Source organism: Photinus pyralis, unplaced genomic scaffold, assembly GCF_008802855.1.
Source record: "Photinus pyralis isolate 1611_PpyrPB1 unplaced genomic scaffold, Ppyr1.3 Ppyr1.4_LG4, whole genome shotgun sequence".
In the NCBI taxonomy this organism is placed as follows: domain Eukaryota; kingdom Metazoa; phylum Arthropoda; class Insecta; order Coleoptera; family Lampyridae; genus Photinus; species Photinus pyralis.
Genome location: NW_022170511.1, coordinates 4926029 through 4943267, shown reverse-complemented (window position 1 = coordinate 4943267; position 17239 = coordinate 4926029).

The window sequence follows — 17239 nt, the reverse complement described above, 5'->3', positions numbered from 1 at the left end:
GATTCCAATTTAAGTGCGTTTTCAAGCCCAAGCAGTTTCATTACCCTTACCTTGTATTTCCCTGCCTTGCTAACATTAATCTGTTTTACATTTGTTTCATCCTAACAGAGAATCCTTTGATTATCATTAAACTTACCCCCATAATGTTAAGAATACACAAACTCGAATTTTCACGTGAAATTGTTTTCGTCCATTCCAACAGTTCATGTACCAATCCACATTTATGTTAACAGCCTCAAAAGTTGGTGCGCTCTCTCTGCCTTGCATTCTGCATCCTGGTAAAATTGAAGCAAATAATACGCTGGCTTTTACTATGCTAAGAAGAGTGATTTGGCGGAGGAGGATACCACCCAAATGCGATGGGATATGTTATTGGCATATACACAACTATCGTATATCCTAATATCAACAATAATTAACCTGTTTCAAGAATGTAACAAAAATTAAAAGTAAAGTAAAGTAAAAGTAAAAGTAAATTAACACCAAAAATATTTAAGCAAGAAGGAATTCAAAAACTCGGTGTGGTCATATTGAGCTTTATTTTGTACATACTAGTAGTATTTCCATTCGCCTTCGCGTGAAATACTTATGTGCCACGTTAGACTATAAATTGTATGGTTTATATAGAAAGACTACTACCCCTAAACAAAGACCCTTACAACATAATAAACGGTCACCCGTCGAAAGTAAAAAGAACACTTAATTTGCATTTCCCAAGAGGACAACTTTTAGGGATACTTGTATACTTCCACTATTCTGAAACGGAGGTTACTTGACCTATACGATACTGCGCCCGCTCATACGACATGAAATTATTCTTTACGTAATACAATACGATATTACATAAAACAGATCCTTTAGCCATTTTATCAGTGGCGAAATGCCGAACAAGAACATAGCGCATTTTCATATCGCTGATATATGCATCCCTAAGCTTCTCGGAAAAAGTACATTTTTCAGTAGAAAATGCAAAAAACCTTAAAATTTCACTACCAAATGACGGGGGCGGATCAAACTTACCATCTAGTAGAGCGGTCTACTGTGGAAAGTGCGTGTCTACTGGACTGGAACAACCTAGTGCGGGTGGGTTGAATTGACTTTAGTGTAACTTCCAAATGACTTCACCGCACATTCTAAACGGGGATTCGGGATCGAAAGCGAAAACTCTGTGCTGCTGTTTACTTTTGCTACTCCATTTAGTTACGTGCATACGAAATTTATCAAGAAAAGGCCGTAGTTTCCCCGTTCTTGAATTTCTATTTTAAAAATATATGGAAACTTGCCGTCTCAGATGAGTGAATGAAAAGCAGGCAGCAGTATGAGGCGAAGTCGGAATGTTTCCCTATTCGAATATGTAAAACGTTAAATATTACACCGTGCTCACTAAATACCTTGCATTCTCATCTAAATTTACATACAATGTTAAAATGCCAGAACTAATGTGTATTATACAGACTGTGTACGACCGTGTATATAAATTGCATATTCCGTTTCGTACTTACGTTAGAGGAAGGTATGAATACATTTACTTCAATTTAAAAAAAAAAAACGAATAATTTGCCCTGCAAGTGGAAACAAAAGGTTGTTGCGATTATGCCGGAGACATTTTCTGCAGGAAATTTCTAAACTGAAAAAGTAATCAGATGAGCGTGGACCGTGATCAAAATCCAATTTCCCTCATTAAGGCTTATGTAGACAGAAACCAAACATATATTTAATAGATTTCTGTGATCCTTGAAAAACAATTGTTGGCATTTTTTACGTTAGTCATCACCTGAATAAAATGATATGCCTATCTACTAATCTGTTCAAAACATAAATTGCACATAATCTGAAAATTTCATCCTGCCAGACGAAAAACAGAAATCATTAAACACATTACCGAACTAATAAAGCACAGGTACTGCAAGAATATTTAGCATAACCTACAAATCAAACTAAAGTTGAAGACACACGACTTACGTATAAAGAGATTTTGGTAGTGTTGCTCCATACTACCGTTGAGTGAAAAATTAATAAGTAAAATTTTACAAGAGTAGACAAACAAAATTCAAACACAGAAATGGACGTGAAAGTGATTAATCGACCAGAGTGAATATTCAAAAAACAAAATTAAAACGCAAGATAATGAAGACTGAATTATAATGTTTAATGACAATTGAGGCATCTTTCATAAGTTAAATCGCACCTGTAATTTTTAAAACTGATGATGGCACTGATTATTTATACACTATTTGTATAGCAGACCTTTCTGTATTTTATTGGACCAACATCAGGAGGCTGTATATGTAAATATCAACACACAACAGTGTCAGTCTCCAATGCCAAAAGAGAAATTATTTTCTACAATCAAGTAACTATAAAATGTTAGTAAAATTTATCGGTGTTTGTCCTTATAGGAAGTTTTCATCTTGAAACTATCTCGAACTAGCCGAGTTTCCAATCAGTAACGAACCAATATCCATAATGAGAGTTTATATTGGCTTCGAGCAATTCAAGCCTCATAATTACTTACTAACTTGTAATGAATACCAAGAAAATTGGGTACAACAACGGTTCGAATTAGTTGATTGAGTAAACCGCGGGATTAAAAAGTTTCTATCACTACGTGAACCAAATTGAAAGCAAGTTGTGGCAATAATTGATTGAAATCAAGATAGAGGATAATGCTTTCTAATTGCTTAGAAGACAGTTTGGAAACATAAATATTTGGATACCTAAGCGAGTTGGAAAGGAACATTGGAATAGCTAATCGAAGGATTAGGGAAAGTTGTTATAATCACGTTTCGAATTCAGTCAACGTATGCATTTCGAGTTTTCTTGTGCTCGGAAATAATTACCTCAACAATCAAAATTATTCAGTTTCCATTACGTGTTTGCTTCTACCTTCTACCAACATGTAAAACACGAATATTTATCCATTAACCAAAATTTAATCATAGTTGTCTAGTCTTATAATTTTAGATTGTAACCAAAGAACCAGAGACTTGCATTGTGTGTTGCATACTGTGCCGACAACACCTTGGATACGTTAAGCGCAGTCTAGTTATAGCAAGTCTCTGCCAAAGAACATTCTGTTTTAGTTCATTTTTCTTTTTGGGAGACAAGTGAATTTTTGTTTAATGGGACAGGGGTGGTAAAGTGAAATAATGTTAAAAAGAGTTGTAGATATATCTATAAATCCAAAAAATTTAGTCGCGAATACATGAGGGTGTAATTAGTTAGTTATTCCTTAGGAGATCTATTTTGTATGAGAAAAAAAAAACAAGAAATAATGCCACTATTACTGATTTCCTTTTCTATTTATAGAATTAGGGGGTTGTGCTCCTTTTTTTAGGATTGTTATGAAATTACGGCAGATCTTTTCGGAAAAACATTTGATAAAATGTCTCATTGAAATGTATTCGGGTTATTTGAATTTACGATAATATATACCGGAAGATTGAGACCTGAAAAAAGTTTGCCGCATCGCTCATCGGAAACTTTAGGGTAAATTCGCTTCCGGAAAATTCACGCCCAGAATATGGGCCACTGTGGCAATCCTTTCTCGATGTTAAGGAAACTGCTATGTGCTCAATTCAGATGTCCGCTATCAGAAGAAAACTCGCGATCTTAATTTGGGTGCGTAGAACCTTCCTTTTTTACCAAAAATCGACTACACCAAAATTTCTCGGGAAAACACTTTTTCTTATTAATTTGGGTGCGTAGAATCCAAATCAATTCGTACTTTTTCGATCAGACCTCTTAATCAAAAGTTATAGACCTTCCTTTTTTACCAAAAATCGACTACACCAAAATTTCTCGGGAAAACACTTTTTCTTATTAATTTGGGTGCGTAGAATCCAAATCAATTCGTACTTTTTCGATCAGACCTCTTAATCAAAAGTTATAGACTAGAAATCTATTTCGGAAAAAAATTCAAAGGGCTGTAACTTTTGAACTAGTAGCCCAATCTTGAAACTGTTTGAAATTATGGATTCTACAGGCCACATTCTATAATACAATTTTTTTTCCGGGTGGATCTGAGACAATTTTTTTTCGCGGCTCAAAAAAAGGCAGTGTATAACCTTCCTTTTTTTTTACCAAAAATCGACTACACCAAAATTTCTCGGGAAAACACTTTTTTTATTAATTTGGGTGCGTAGATTCCAAATCAATTCGTACTTTTTCGATCAGACTTCTCAATCAAAAGACTAGAAACCAATTTCGAAAAACAATTCAAAGGGCTGTAACTTTTGAACTAGTAGCCCAATCTTGGAACTGTTTGAAATTACGGATTCTACAGGCCACATTCTATAAAAAAAATTTTTTTCCGGGTCTATCTGAGACAATTTTTTTTTCGGGGCTCAAAAAAAGGCAGGGTATATATAACCTTCCTTTTTTTACCAAAAATCGACTACACCAAAATTTCTCGGGAAAACACTTTTTCTCATTAACCCTAATTTACAGGTCTGGGGTGGATCGCACCCCACAGTCACTTTCAATGTCCATAAGTTTTTTTTCTTTCAATATTTTGGCCTGGGAGCTCGAGTACCTTCCAAGTTTAGTCTTTTCTATCTGGGGTTCGTTCCACCCCACGCCCGTAAACTTGAAAGTTTTAGTGGCCAGTAAACTAAGGATAATCTTCTTTATCTACGTTCGACACCAAATGGTAGGTACTTCTTTCACTAATTCCGGTTTGTTGAAAACTTGGCGGAGAGAATACCTATGGGGCGAATATTCCGTGGGCCAATTCTCAAGATCACCTTTAAGGTGTTCGCTTTTCTATCTTTAAGCCGGGAGTGATGTTTGTGTAGCTTTGATTCAAGGAGGGCATTATTTTTCTTTTTTTATAGATTGAACTTTCTTTGATTGATGTGCTAGGAATTATATACAGGGTGACAATTTGAAAACTTACCACCCCCCATATCTTAGTAAATAAACGAGATATTTAAAAAAATCAAAATCCGTTTCGGTAATTCGGAGGGGAATCACAATGACATAGTTGGCGACGCACCCCCTCCAACCCCCTGCGCCCCAGCCACCCCAACTTTTAAATCTTAAATAGTGACACCCCACGTGTGATATGTCGTTGGAAAGCTCTGAAAAAATGCTTTCCAACCATACCAAATATTATTACATTTAGGTTAGTAATTATCGTGCAAATCAAAAAATAAACTAATATGATACATTTGAAATCTGTCGTATTTAAAACGCAACCGGCGAACATTAGACGAACTAAGACAGAGAATAATTCAAGAATGTTGAAATATTGCAAAACCAAACCAACATAGGAAAGGTTCGACAAGAGTTTGAGAATAGATTATAACTGGCGATCAAAAATGAGTTGCTGTCGAGTCGGCTTTGGAAGTTCAAGTTAAATACGATTTTTCCATGTTTATTTTTTGATTTGCACGATAATTACTAACCTAAATGTAATGCTATTTGGTATGGTTGGAAAGCATTTTTTCAGAGCTTTCCAACACATGGGGGTCACTATTTAAGATTTAAAAGTTGGGGTGGCTGGGGCGCAGGGGGTTGGAGGGGATGCGTCGCCAACTATCTCATTGTGATTCCCCCTCCGAATTACCGAAACGGATTTTGATTTTTTTAAATATCTCGTTTATTTACTAAGATATGGGGGGTGGTAAGTTTTCAAATTGGCACCCTGTATAATGGTTGTCGAAAATATTACACTAATTTTGTTTATTATAAAATGTTAGTCGCTATCGATTTCGTACTTTATTCCTCGTCCATCATCAGGCGATACGTCGCGATGGCTAACGAATCATGGAAAATGTAGTGAAGGTATGTTTTACTGAATATTATTTTGAAAAATTATTTTGAATCTGTATAATTTATGTGACGAATGATAGGCGTGTATGGTAAAGTGATGTTAACCATTACACCACACACTAATTCAATATGGAGCCATTCATCAACAAGAATTATATATAATTGGCTATACATCCCATTTGGGATTGCAGCTGCTCATTTGAGCTCGGAAAACTTCACGTTCTTTACTTCTCCCAGTCTAACTTGTTGCTTGTCTTGGCTTCTTCTGTTATCTTCCTCCAAGTTTTCCGGTTCAGTATCTTCTCCCTCCAGTTTGTAGTTCCCAGAATTGCTATGCCCTTAATCACTTGATCCTCCCACCGACACTTTGGTCTTCCCTTCGATCTTGCTGCGTTGGGCCTCCAAGCCATCGTTCTCCATTCTTCTTAAATGCTCATGCCAGTGCATTGTTTGTACCGTTATCGTTTTTACTATGTCTTCCCCACTCAGTATTGTTCTTCACTAATATTTGAAATATTCCTTCTACAATTTTCTTCTCTCCAAAAATTTTTGCTATTTTCCTTTCTCAAAAATTATTAATTTTTCCTGTTCCTAAGCTGTTAATGTCATCGCCTCTATTCCGTATGCCTCGCCTGGTCTGATTGCTACTTTGTATATCCTTGCTTATACATTAGTCTTTCATTTATGCTTTTGTATTTGTGGCAGTAAACTCTATACCCTGCTTGTGTTCGTTGATCTATCTCTTGGGTTCATTCATTTTTATTGTTAATATAAGTACTTGAAGTTTCCTATATCTACCTTCTTTTTGGTATTCAGTGAGGGGTCTCTGCTCGTTTGTCATGTCATGTGGTCATGATTTTGTACTGTGTTGGGAAACTAATTCTTCTGTAATTCGTACCCACCCTTGAATGGCATTTCTTCAGTAATGGCACTAATACTCCCTTCTCCATTCGTTGGACGTTCTTCCCCCGTATTTGATCATTTAGTTTACGAGATTTTCCGTTCCTCCTGCCTTGTTTACCTTTAAATTGCCAATCACTTCCTCGAACTCCCCCTCCGTTGGTTGCATTTATCCCGACCGTTCGTTCTACTTGTTTTTTTTGCCCTCCATCTCTTCCATGCCAGCGCTTTCCGTTTGTAGGAGGCTTTTGAAGTATTTTAAATACTCCTCGGTCTGGGTCTTTGACGTATTTTCTTGGTTTCTTGACACCCTATATGGTCCTTGTCCTTTCCTGTTCTTGGCCATTCAAGTTTCGCGTCTTTTTGGTTCTCTAACATTGTTTCGCATTCAGTGTCAAACCACTGATTCTTTTTCTCCCATACTTATCTTCCTATCACCAGGTATATGTAGTATTTTCAGTGCTTCTTTTCACCTCTTTTTCATATTGCTTGCTCCTATCTTTGACAAGAATTTCTGCGCGTGCGGGAAAATTTGTGTTAAATTCAACGCACAACGCAAAGATTTATCGATGTGGACCCGCCTTTAGGTGTCGTATACTCGTATATGTTGCACCACCTTTAAGTTATTCAACAATGCAAAACGCACGAAATTTATATTACAGTCACAGTTACAGTCGTATAATCACAGACACAGACGTATTGGCTGTTGATTAATAAAACGAAATTCACCTATAAGACGTAAAAGAAGATAAAAAAAATCTTTCAAACTTACAGGTTTGCATGTTATTTTTATTTAATGCGAATGTAATTTCAATATAGAGGCTTTGACTCGACGTGAACGTGTATCTAATTGGTAGAAAATTTTGTTTATTTGTGCGAACCCAAAGGAAACCCCAGGTTTCTTTTTGTTATTGTTATTCAGGGAATAAATTGGCGCTGTAAGAATAAAATAAATTTGTTATATGACGGAGAGTTAATAAACGTATTTTCGTGATGATTTTTTTTTTAAATTTAAGTTAATGGTGACGGCAGGTTAAGCTTCTTGCGTGTAATATTTTCCCAAGTGAAATTAAAAGCTACAACAATATCCATTATCCAATGTCTAAGTTAAAAAATCAAAATTAAGCTTTTATCATAAGTCTAAATGAACTCAACTTTGCCTTTTAGCACATATTTTTAAGAAGACACGCAATTATATAAATTAATCGAAAATCCAAGGAAGTCTACGAATTCTATACGAAACGGATCATCCATTACATCGTTGAATAAATAGTATTACCAAGATTTGCCCTCATTTTCCGAGTGAAAGTGCAACAATTTTTTTTAAGCAATATTATCTTTCGAATATGGAGGAGAACGAAGTATATCCATGATTAATTTTGAATATTAATGGATAGTTTTAAATAGAAAACCAAGGTGTAATAAATAGCAAAATGACGAAGCTTGCATCTTTATTGTGTGAACCAAAGCTATCTTGTAGTACGGTGGCAATGGATGAGCCCCAAAACTTAGATAAGTGTGACAAGACTGATATATGCATAACCCACCGGCGTGGTGATTTATGATGTCGCTCTTTATCCAAGCGATTATTGCCACTAACTGCCTGTCGCAGTGCAGACACATCCGACTCCCCCGCACATCAGGGTTTTCATATTGCTTTTCATTTACGAGCTCTGCAAAAATAAGATAAAAAGCTATTACATGGCGTCTTCTTTTATAAAGATTAGGGGTGGTAGTTGAATATACTTCACGAGCTTTAAAATTGCTGCCTCTGTTCATTTTTTAATAGTGAAAATGAAGTGTTTTTATCGGTTATTGCTGACGCCGCATAAAATCGTTCCTGAACAAGACGTAAGTTGATTTTGATTCACCAAATTAGAGCGAGGAGGCAAACTAATGATGTAATTAAAATTTCGCGAATTTCACCGTGACACTTTGACGTGAAAAATGAAATAAACGCCAACCGGAATTGCCGGCGCAGGTTCACTAATCAATTCGGATCTGCATTACTAATAATGGAACGGCGATTTATACCGCTATTTCTCTACAGAAAAAATGATACCATTTCCATAATAATGGTGATAAACTCGTCGTTTTTTCCCCAGATTTCATTAACTTGGCTGTCTGGAGAGCGAAATAAACCTGACAGAATTCTACGCGAGTTTTAAAGAAAAAAAAGACGCGCGAAATTGTCCAAACAGAGAGCTCAGATGTAAAGTTGTTTTTGTGCTTCACTGCAATTCCGAAGGGCTTAAGGGAAACGTTGACAACAAAAAGTAATTCAAAGACCAAGGGTGGTAAATCCGTATCAATTGTAAAAGAAAAATTTGTTTACAGTGGGTTTGCGCCAAATGGATTTTTAATCAGACTGCTCTGACTTGCTTAGAAAAGAATCCAATTCTGCGCTTGCAGTTTTATGAACATTAAGTCTGCAGTTGTTTAATAAAGGGATATTTTTGTGTTTGCATTTGATCTCTCTTTAATTAACCCATCACTTTTATACCTTCACGAGATAACTAAAGTTATACATTTCATCGTAGCAGTAGAAATTATAGTTTTTTGCACAAACTACAAAGTTTGCGCAAAATCTATAATTCATATGGACAGAGAATATTTAGCATAGTTATACGTTAGCGCATCCAGAATGAAGGTTCCCGATTTTTTCTTTTATAGTAAAAGTATTCATTCAGCAAAATTGCGCATACATAACAGATCTATGACGTAGCAAATATATTCCGGCTGAACAGGTCCCGACTAGTGCTAGTAGCACTGCATCAGTGGCTCACCATAGCAGCTCTTACTCTTTCTCCCGCCGATTGCAAGGTTCTATCAGGAATAAAGTTCCTCAATACCCAAGAAATAGCGCCAATCGAAAGTCAGCTCCGTCACTCATATCGGACCGAACATTATGAGCAAGCATGTGTAGGCAATCCGAAGTTCATAAAAGTGTCCATGTTGAAGAGCGCAGTGGATTCGCGTTTGTAACGATTTATTTTCTCCATTACAATGCATTATTATTGTTTACGGTTTATTACTTGCTGAAAGGTTCCCGTAACATTTAAAACAATGTAGTAGATGGCTCCATCTATTGCTGGAATTTAACAACGCAATTTTTCCGCGCATACAGCTAGTGCTTTGATTAATGCATGTCGATTTTCCGCTTTCTTTTCTTCATCCGCCGTAACAAACTACAGTTCGTTTAAAACAAACAGCTGAAAGCGTGAGTTAGAACGCATAGAATTTTAGTTACCATCATCCATAAATACTGATCTCTGGCGATTGAATTCATAATTTGGGGATTCCGAAGTAATTAATTGGACGGATTTCACCTATTACTCCGATTGAGAAGTGTACATTGCGTTCTGCCTCTCTTATCGTAAGTACTACCATTTGCAATAAACAATAACATTGTTTCTTTATCTACAATTAACCCTCTTATTTAAGAGGTATGTAAATGTATGTCATCACAGAGGAGGCGTTACCTTTGATTTCTTCAATTTCAAGCTCCGGGCACGTCTAAGGCGCGGTTCCCACTGGAGCGATACGATAAGCGATGCAACATGAGCAATCTTTTATCGCCCGATGCAACTTTTATCCTCGCAACACTCCAGTGCACACTGGAGCGATACGATAGCCTCTAGGATACGCAACTGAGCAGTTGTTTTCATCAGTCGTCATGAGTTCCTCAGAGCGCTACTTCGAACTATGGAATCTGCCCAATTGTATTGGATTCATCCATGAAAAACATATCCCCCCGTAAGGTGCTTTAAGTTTTTCAGCTATTTGTTTCCACGCAACACCTGTCAAATCAGTCCTGCTATAACTTTTCAATGTATAATTCCATAAGCACGCGTTCTGCTCCACCAATTTCACGAAGGAAATAGAGGATTGCAAGTCTTCTTGCTGACCCGACATGATTAATCGGACTTGTCGAACGATACTGCGCTCAAAGCGACCCGGCAGCTATGTCTCTCACCCCGACGCGACTCCGATAATTATCGGTGTAGTATCGCGATCGCTCCAGTGTGTACGAGATTAGTTGCTTCCATTACGTTTGCACGATTATGAATGATCGGTGTCGAATCAGGATCGATTTGCTTATCGAATCACCTGTTGTATCGCTTATGTAGCGAGTATTTTCTATTTGTGTGTTAAGCTATCCAATTATGGCAACAATTTTTATTTTTGCCAATTGGTAAGTGCAACAAAGTTTAGAAGATCATATACACAGAACGAACTACCGCTGTGAAAGATCTCAAGCTCTGATTTTGTATTCCAACCCTGAACGAGTTAGCCGTTTATGCGGCGGGTTTGAGGTAATGCAGCGCCAACTCTCCCAACAGTTATAAGTTGCATCTATCGAGGCGATCACTGTGTGGTCCAGATATAAACAGTTTTGGAGCGACCAGTACAGTCCATGAAAGAACCCCCCAGATCATAATTGCAATAACAAAAATCGTGGTTTCTTTGTAATTACCAAAGACAAGGATCCACTAGGAAAACAATGGAGTCTACCGATCGAACACAACCCCATTGATTAACCTCTGGGTCACATGCATAAGAAAAACGATACACATGTAAAACCTAGCCGTCTTTGTCTAAAACACGCAGAGAGTGCACTTTCTACGCCAGTTCCATAAACTCGCTGGAAACACTTCGCTGCGATGATATGTCAGCTGTATTATACCTATGGCTATGTATTAATGAACAACTACCGCGTTGTTATTGGGTGCTGTATTTAGTGATTACAAGAGCGATACCTATAAATATGAGTGTAAATAGTGTGAAAGCAGCATTCGTTAAACCGGTCGTTATCGCAAAGCGTGCGGTGCAGTCTTAAGCCAACTTGGTCCATTGGATGGATCCCGAAGAAATAAATTAAGCCAATGGCGAGCCTTCTTCGACATCGCGCTAAAGTTTTTTCGAAGCAATTACACGAAAGAAATTAATTAATTATCTTTGACATAAGGGAGATCGTATCACAGAGACGCGAAACTTTGGGAAAGGTAGTGATTTACCTTGTACCAATTATCGTAAATGTTTACTATGGCCATTTTTGGCATACCTGAAGTGACGCTTTCTCGTATCTACAAACAATAATTCATTTCGCAAGTCATGCCCTAAGTATCAACTTAGTGAAGTTGCGTTTTTTATGTCACTGACACCATTTTGAACATTTACCTAGCACGCCTGCACTCACAAATACCGATAAGAAAGTCCCGCGAAATAAAGCAAATTTGTAATAGCGATTACGCTGTTGATTATTTCACTTAAAGTAATTTAAAACGATTACAGTCAACTACACTGTAATCCCCGTATAAGGGCTTAGCATGTATATGCTTAATGCTAATATGCAGGAAAAGGCTTTAAAGGGATATAATTAAGTGTTTTATTCAATTGCAGGTGGATAGTTTTAACGCCAAGAACGTTAAAATCTGCGTAGGGTGATATAGAGATAACAGTAAATGCAAATTGCGTTTATCAGATCTAATAGTAACAGCGCGATGGCACACAGGTTCGATTTCCATTTGGAAATTCCGCTGTTATCCGCAATACTCTAATTTCCTATGGAATTGTTACCATTCCCTTATTTACAATAATAAGCGATAAATTAGTTGTGTGAACATGTAGCTTCAGTGTAATTCAGTTGTGGAATTCGCTCATAAATGTGCACAATCGAATCCAATGGACAGAACAGAACATCACTGTACCACACAAATAAATAGCAGGGAGATGGCAGTCATTTTTAGTATTGTTGTACGTATACGTTATCAGTTTTCTTCTGCTTTGAATGGGTTTAACAAGCGGGTAAGCTTTTCTGCACGTGGCCCTTAGAATTTTAATATGTGGTGCAAGATTAACGGAAGTTTTGGAAGAGCCATGCATGGAAAGAGATGAGATATGAATACGGATTGGATTACCTTTAATAAAATTGAAAGATATTGTAGTTGGTATCACTCCAAGAATAAAAATGAAGCTCGTATTGGCCGCCACTTTTTGTATTGATAGAATTATTGCAAGAGCATTTCAAAAAGGCTTAATGAATGTAGATAACCCCGCATCATTAAAATTTAACCTCAATTTTAAACTTTCACACTTTCACTTGGGAATTATAAGTTTTCACGGTAGGTATTGGAAATCTGTACGTTCCGATTAATTATTGAGGGTTACTTCTCAAAAGCATGTGGTTGTTAGCGTAATAAATTTCGACAAGTAAGTATAAGGCATTTTAACCAGTCGAGATCGAGTATAATATTAGGGTTCCATTACGCCTCTAATTGCTCTTCTAGGAAAGTTTTCCAAACTGATCCAATCGCAGACATGAATACGCTAGGGTTCGTATAGTTGCATTGAAGTTTTGACAGCAATTAATGTTGTTTAGTTTGTTTTCTTCGAAGTTGGTCTATTTTAACTGTTGCGCGATACATTGTTTTGTTTATAAGCCGCGCGTTACCAAACTAAACTTCATTAATCTCTTTCTCGACTGGTGGGCATTTACTTATTTAACGATGTTATAATGTAAGCCGTTGAATTGTGCTCGTCTTTTGTTTTAAGTCCTACGTATATGTATGCCAGAGGGATGTCAAATATGCAGAGTCATTACCAAAGTTACTATATGCTCAAAACCACTCAGCCTATATAAATAGCAATCTCACATATGTTCCAGGAACTTACCATGAAATGACAATGAAATGTAATTACTCTATTTATCTTATCTTATGTACTACACGTTGTTAGGTGCAAAAAACATTAATTACATCTTTGCGTGATGCTATTCACGAAAAAAGCCTTTTCCCATCGATTTCCACATCCATTAGGGACCACATGATCAAAACAGAGGGTTTAATGTTTTATTTAAGGTCTGTGTAATTGCTTTTAAATTTTGTCTCGTTTGTTTACGAATCCAGTAAAAACAAGTTAAAAAGTAATCGTAAACGATTTACATAAAGCGCATTTCCACTTGCATTCATTTCCCATTTGTAAGATGCAACTTCTGTTAAAATCGTAAAAATCCGGCCACAAATATGAAAGATAGCGTTGCACATGGGCAATCCATTTTGACGTGCTACTTCAATTTCAGTTTATGAGAAGAATTTCATTTCAATGCTTTTCTAAATAAGAAAGTTGGAACTGCGCATGCGCAAACCTAAATTTTAAAACTAATGTTAGATTTTCCTTTGTTCCAAGCGCCTAAGTATCAAATTTCACTTAAATAGTTCCATAGATAAAAAAGTTGGCACTGCGCATTCGCAAAATAAAATTTTGAAACTAGCGCTAGATTTTCCTTTATTCCAAGTGCCTATGTATCACATTTCATTTAAATTCTTCCATAAATAAAAAAGTTGGCACTGCGCATGCGCAAAGCCAAATTTTGAAACTGGCGTTTGATTTTCCTTTATCCAAGTGCCTATGTATCAAATTTCGTTTAAATTCTTCCATAAATAAAAAAGTTGGCACTGCGCATGCGCAAAACCAAATTTTGAAATTGGCGTTTGAATTTCCTTTATTCCAAGTCGTTTAAATTCTTCCATAAATAAAAAAGTTGGCACTGCGCATGCGCAAAACCAAATTTTGAAATTGGCGTTTGATTTTCCTTTATTCCAAGTGCTTATGTATCAAATTTCGTTTAAATTCTTCCATAAATAAAAAAGTTGGCACTGCGCATGCGCAAAACCAAATTTTGAAATTGGCGTTTGATTTTCCTTTATTCCAAGTGCCTATGTATCAAATTTCATTCAAATACTTTTATAAGTAAAAAAGTTTGCAATTCGGTTTATAAATGGTCGAGATGCGAAAAGGGCACTGTGAATTTTGAATCGATTCGATTCAACTTTTGGCATTGCGTATTATATGGTTAAAGCTATGCCCATATTGAATTTCATGCAATTCAGTTCATAACTAACGGAGATGTAAAAGCGATCGAACATTTCTAAACAATGTTATCGTTCACACGGACAGATAGATGGACAGACAGACAAAGGAACAGACGGAGAGACCAACCGGCAGGCGACAGATAGCAATGCAAAATTATAAACGATTTCTAGGATCGTTAATAAACGGCAAAAGTGTAAAATTATGGAACATGTAAAAAACGGTTTTTTGTTTTTTTTACAATAACTTTTTTTGTAAGCGGTACAGAAAAAATTCCTTCCTTGGTACAAGACTCGACACCATAACGAACCAAATAGCGAAAAAAGTAGAACAATAGCTCTTAAGATAAAAAACTAGTAGCGTCGCAAAGTTAGCGGATGGACGGACGGACGGACAAAGTGGCCACAATAGCGCATTTTATTTTTATTTTTGTGGAAATGCGCTAAAAAGAGTCTCGTGTAATTCCATAGGTATACTTATGACACACAGTAAATTAGTAAAAAGATAATCAAGTATAAAGGAATAAACGAATACATCATGTTCGGTTCAGTAGAAGTCAGTTTTGCATATCTAAATAAGTTTATTCAGTTAGTTAGTTCAAATGTATCACATCCTTGTACTGCCATTTACGTTACACTTACGCCTAGTGATCGTTTAGTAAAAAAACCATCTTCCTAATAATGGAGAAACAACGCTGCAATGAATTACCATTCGTACTTATTCGATCTGCTTTAAAGGTATAAGTAAATAATTACTTTGAAAGATATTTATCTTACAGTGTTTCCCGGTTTATATAAGCACTCGAAATAGCACCTTAATGCTGGAAACGGCATTACAATTTAAGGGCTTTCCTGTATAGTACCTATATTAAATGCAACGAAATGCAATTACGCTAACCACATCTTTATTTGCCGCAGCAATGCATTTTAGACGCAAACTGCTAAAACACGAGGCAGCTTAACACATTAACAGTAACACCTTGTTAAAAGGAACGGAGCGCACTAATTTTCAGTCTTCGGAGCTTTTTATATGCGCAATGAAATCGGTTCAAATAAAAACCTATGCTAGTATTTATACTGCAGCCACATTAACTGCAGTATGTGCGGTTATCGGTAAAATACGATTACGGCGCCCTTTTTAGCGATATCGCCGACGCGATGATTTGAATCTACCGTGTATAGGTAAATATTTCACAAAATGCCCAATACTCGTATTTCCTTAACGCAACCCAATTTTTATGGACGCATTGCATCGATTATGAATTTTAATCGGGCAAAGTTATACACTAAAAGCTTTTTCTAAACAAAGTTAAATTTAAATTGGTAATTTACAATGCTCCTTGAGGAAGGGAGTTTTATACATTCTCCTAACAAATTCAATAGTAAAGTATGCAAATGGCTCCTTGGAAAATAAAGTCGTAGGAATAATGAAATTGGGGGCCAATGGATTGAGGTTCTTTGTTAAATAGGTAATATACCTGGAAACTTTCGCCTCTTACTTGCTTAGGGATCCCATTAAGGGAATCACGGAATTGCATCTGCGCAGCTTCGGTTTCAATTAAATTGCATAAAACGTTTGTGAGAAGTTACCCATTTAATATATACCTACCTTTAGTGGTTGTTAGTCACTGAATTACCTTTCTTGCGACAAGCACATAATTCCTCTAAAGTTTCTGCACATTGAAACCGCATGTTCATAAATTTCTGTTTACACTTACAGTTATATCGTATAGCTTCCAGTAATTGTCGTTATCCTATAGAATCTATTTCATCGTGTCACATTATTTCTGAAGGTATTCGGAACGAACATCTCCGCAGTGAGCTGAATAAATTAGAGCAGTCAATTAAACCGCTTTGCATACCGCGATCTCTTCCAATACTTTTAAATTGAAAAATTTGTTTGAACTTCGACTCTTTACGACACTGACATCTTTAATTTGTTTAATAAAAAAAAGCGGAACGTTGTGTGCAAATAAAATTTTTCAATTTCGCCACGTCTAATATTTGTGAATGGGATGATAGCAATTTTCGCCACAGTTTTTAGTCTTCTTTGCTATATAGATGTGTAATTCTCCGTCCTAAATTATTTCCCCCCGTTTGTTGATTCAGTTTTCTCCAAATCTAAGATTTATATTATGCGGATCGGTGAAGGCGCTACTGTTAATTAACTTCCGAGTTCCGAGGTACCTTATCGCAACAAATATTTTCCGTCAGAGCAATCGATCGCAATAAACGAACCCCTAGAATCAGATTAATAATAGAATCTTTAATCATCAGCCAAGACTTAACAGCTTATGAAGTTAGTAAAGTCTGGACTTGAGATCCTGCAAACTTGTGTTGCGCATTTTCAAAAATAGATATAAAATAGCTAACCGCGTGGTAAAACAAATTACTCTCATGCCTCACACACAAAATACTGAAATTTTAGGCAGAACTAAAAAAGGAGGTTTTAACCCCGCTCTTTGTCACTAAAAAGGACTTCAATAGGCCACAAACGCTAGATTTACAAATAAAATCTAATATTCACATTACTTTTTAAACGGCTTGCTCAAATTACACGAGATTCTACATTTACTGACTTCGTAAACACACGTGACATAATCTAAGAAACAATTACAAACTCCTTGAATCTAAAATTAAACTTTCACTCGGACTACCTAAATTAAATCTTCCCACAACAAATTTAGAGTTAA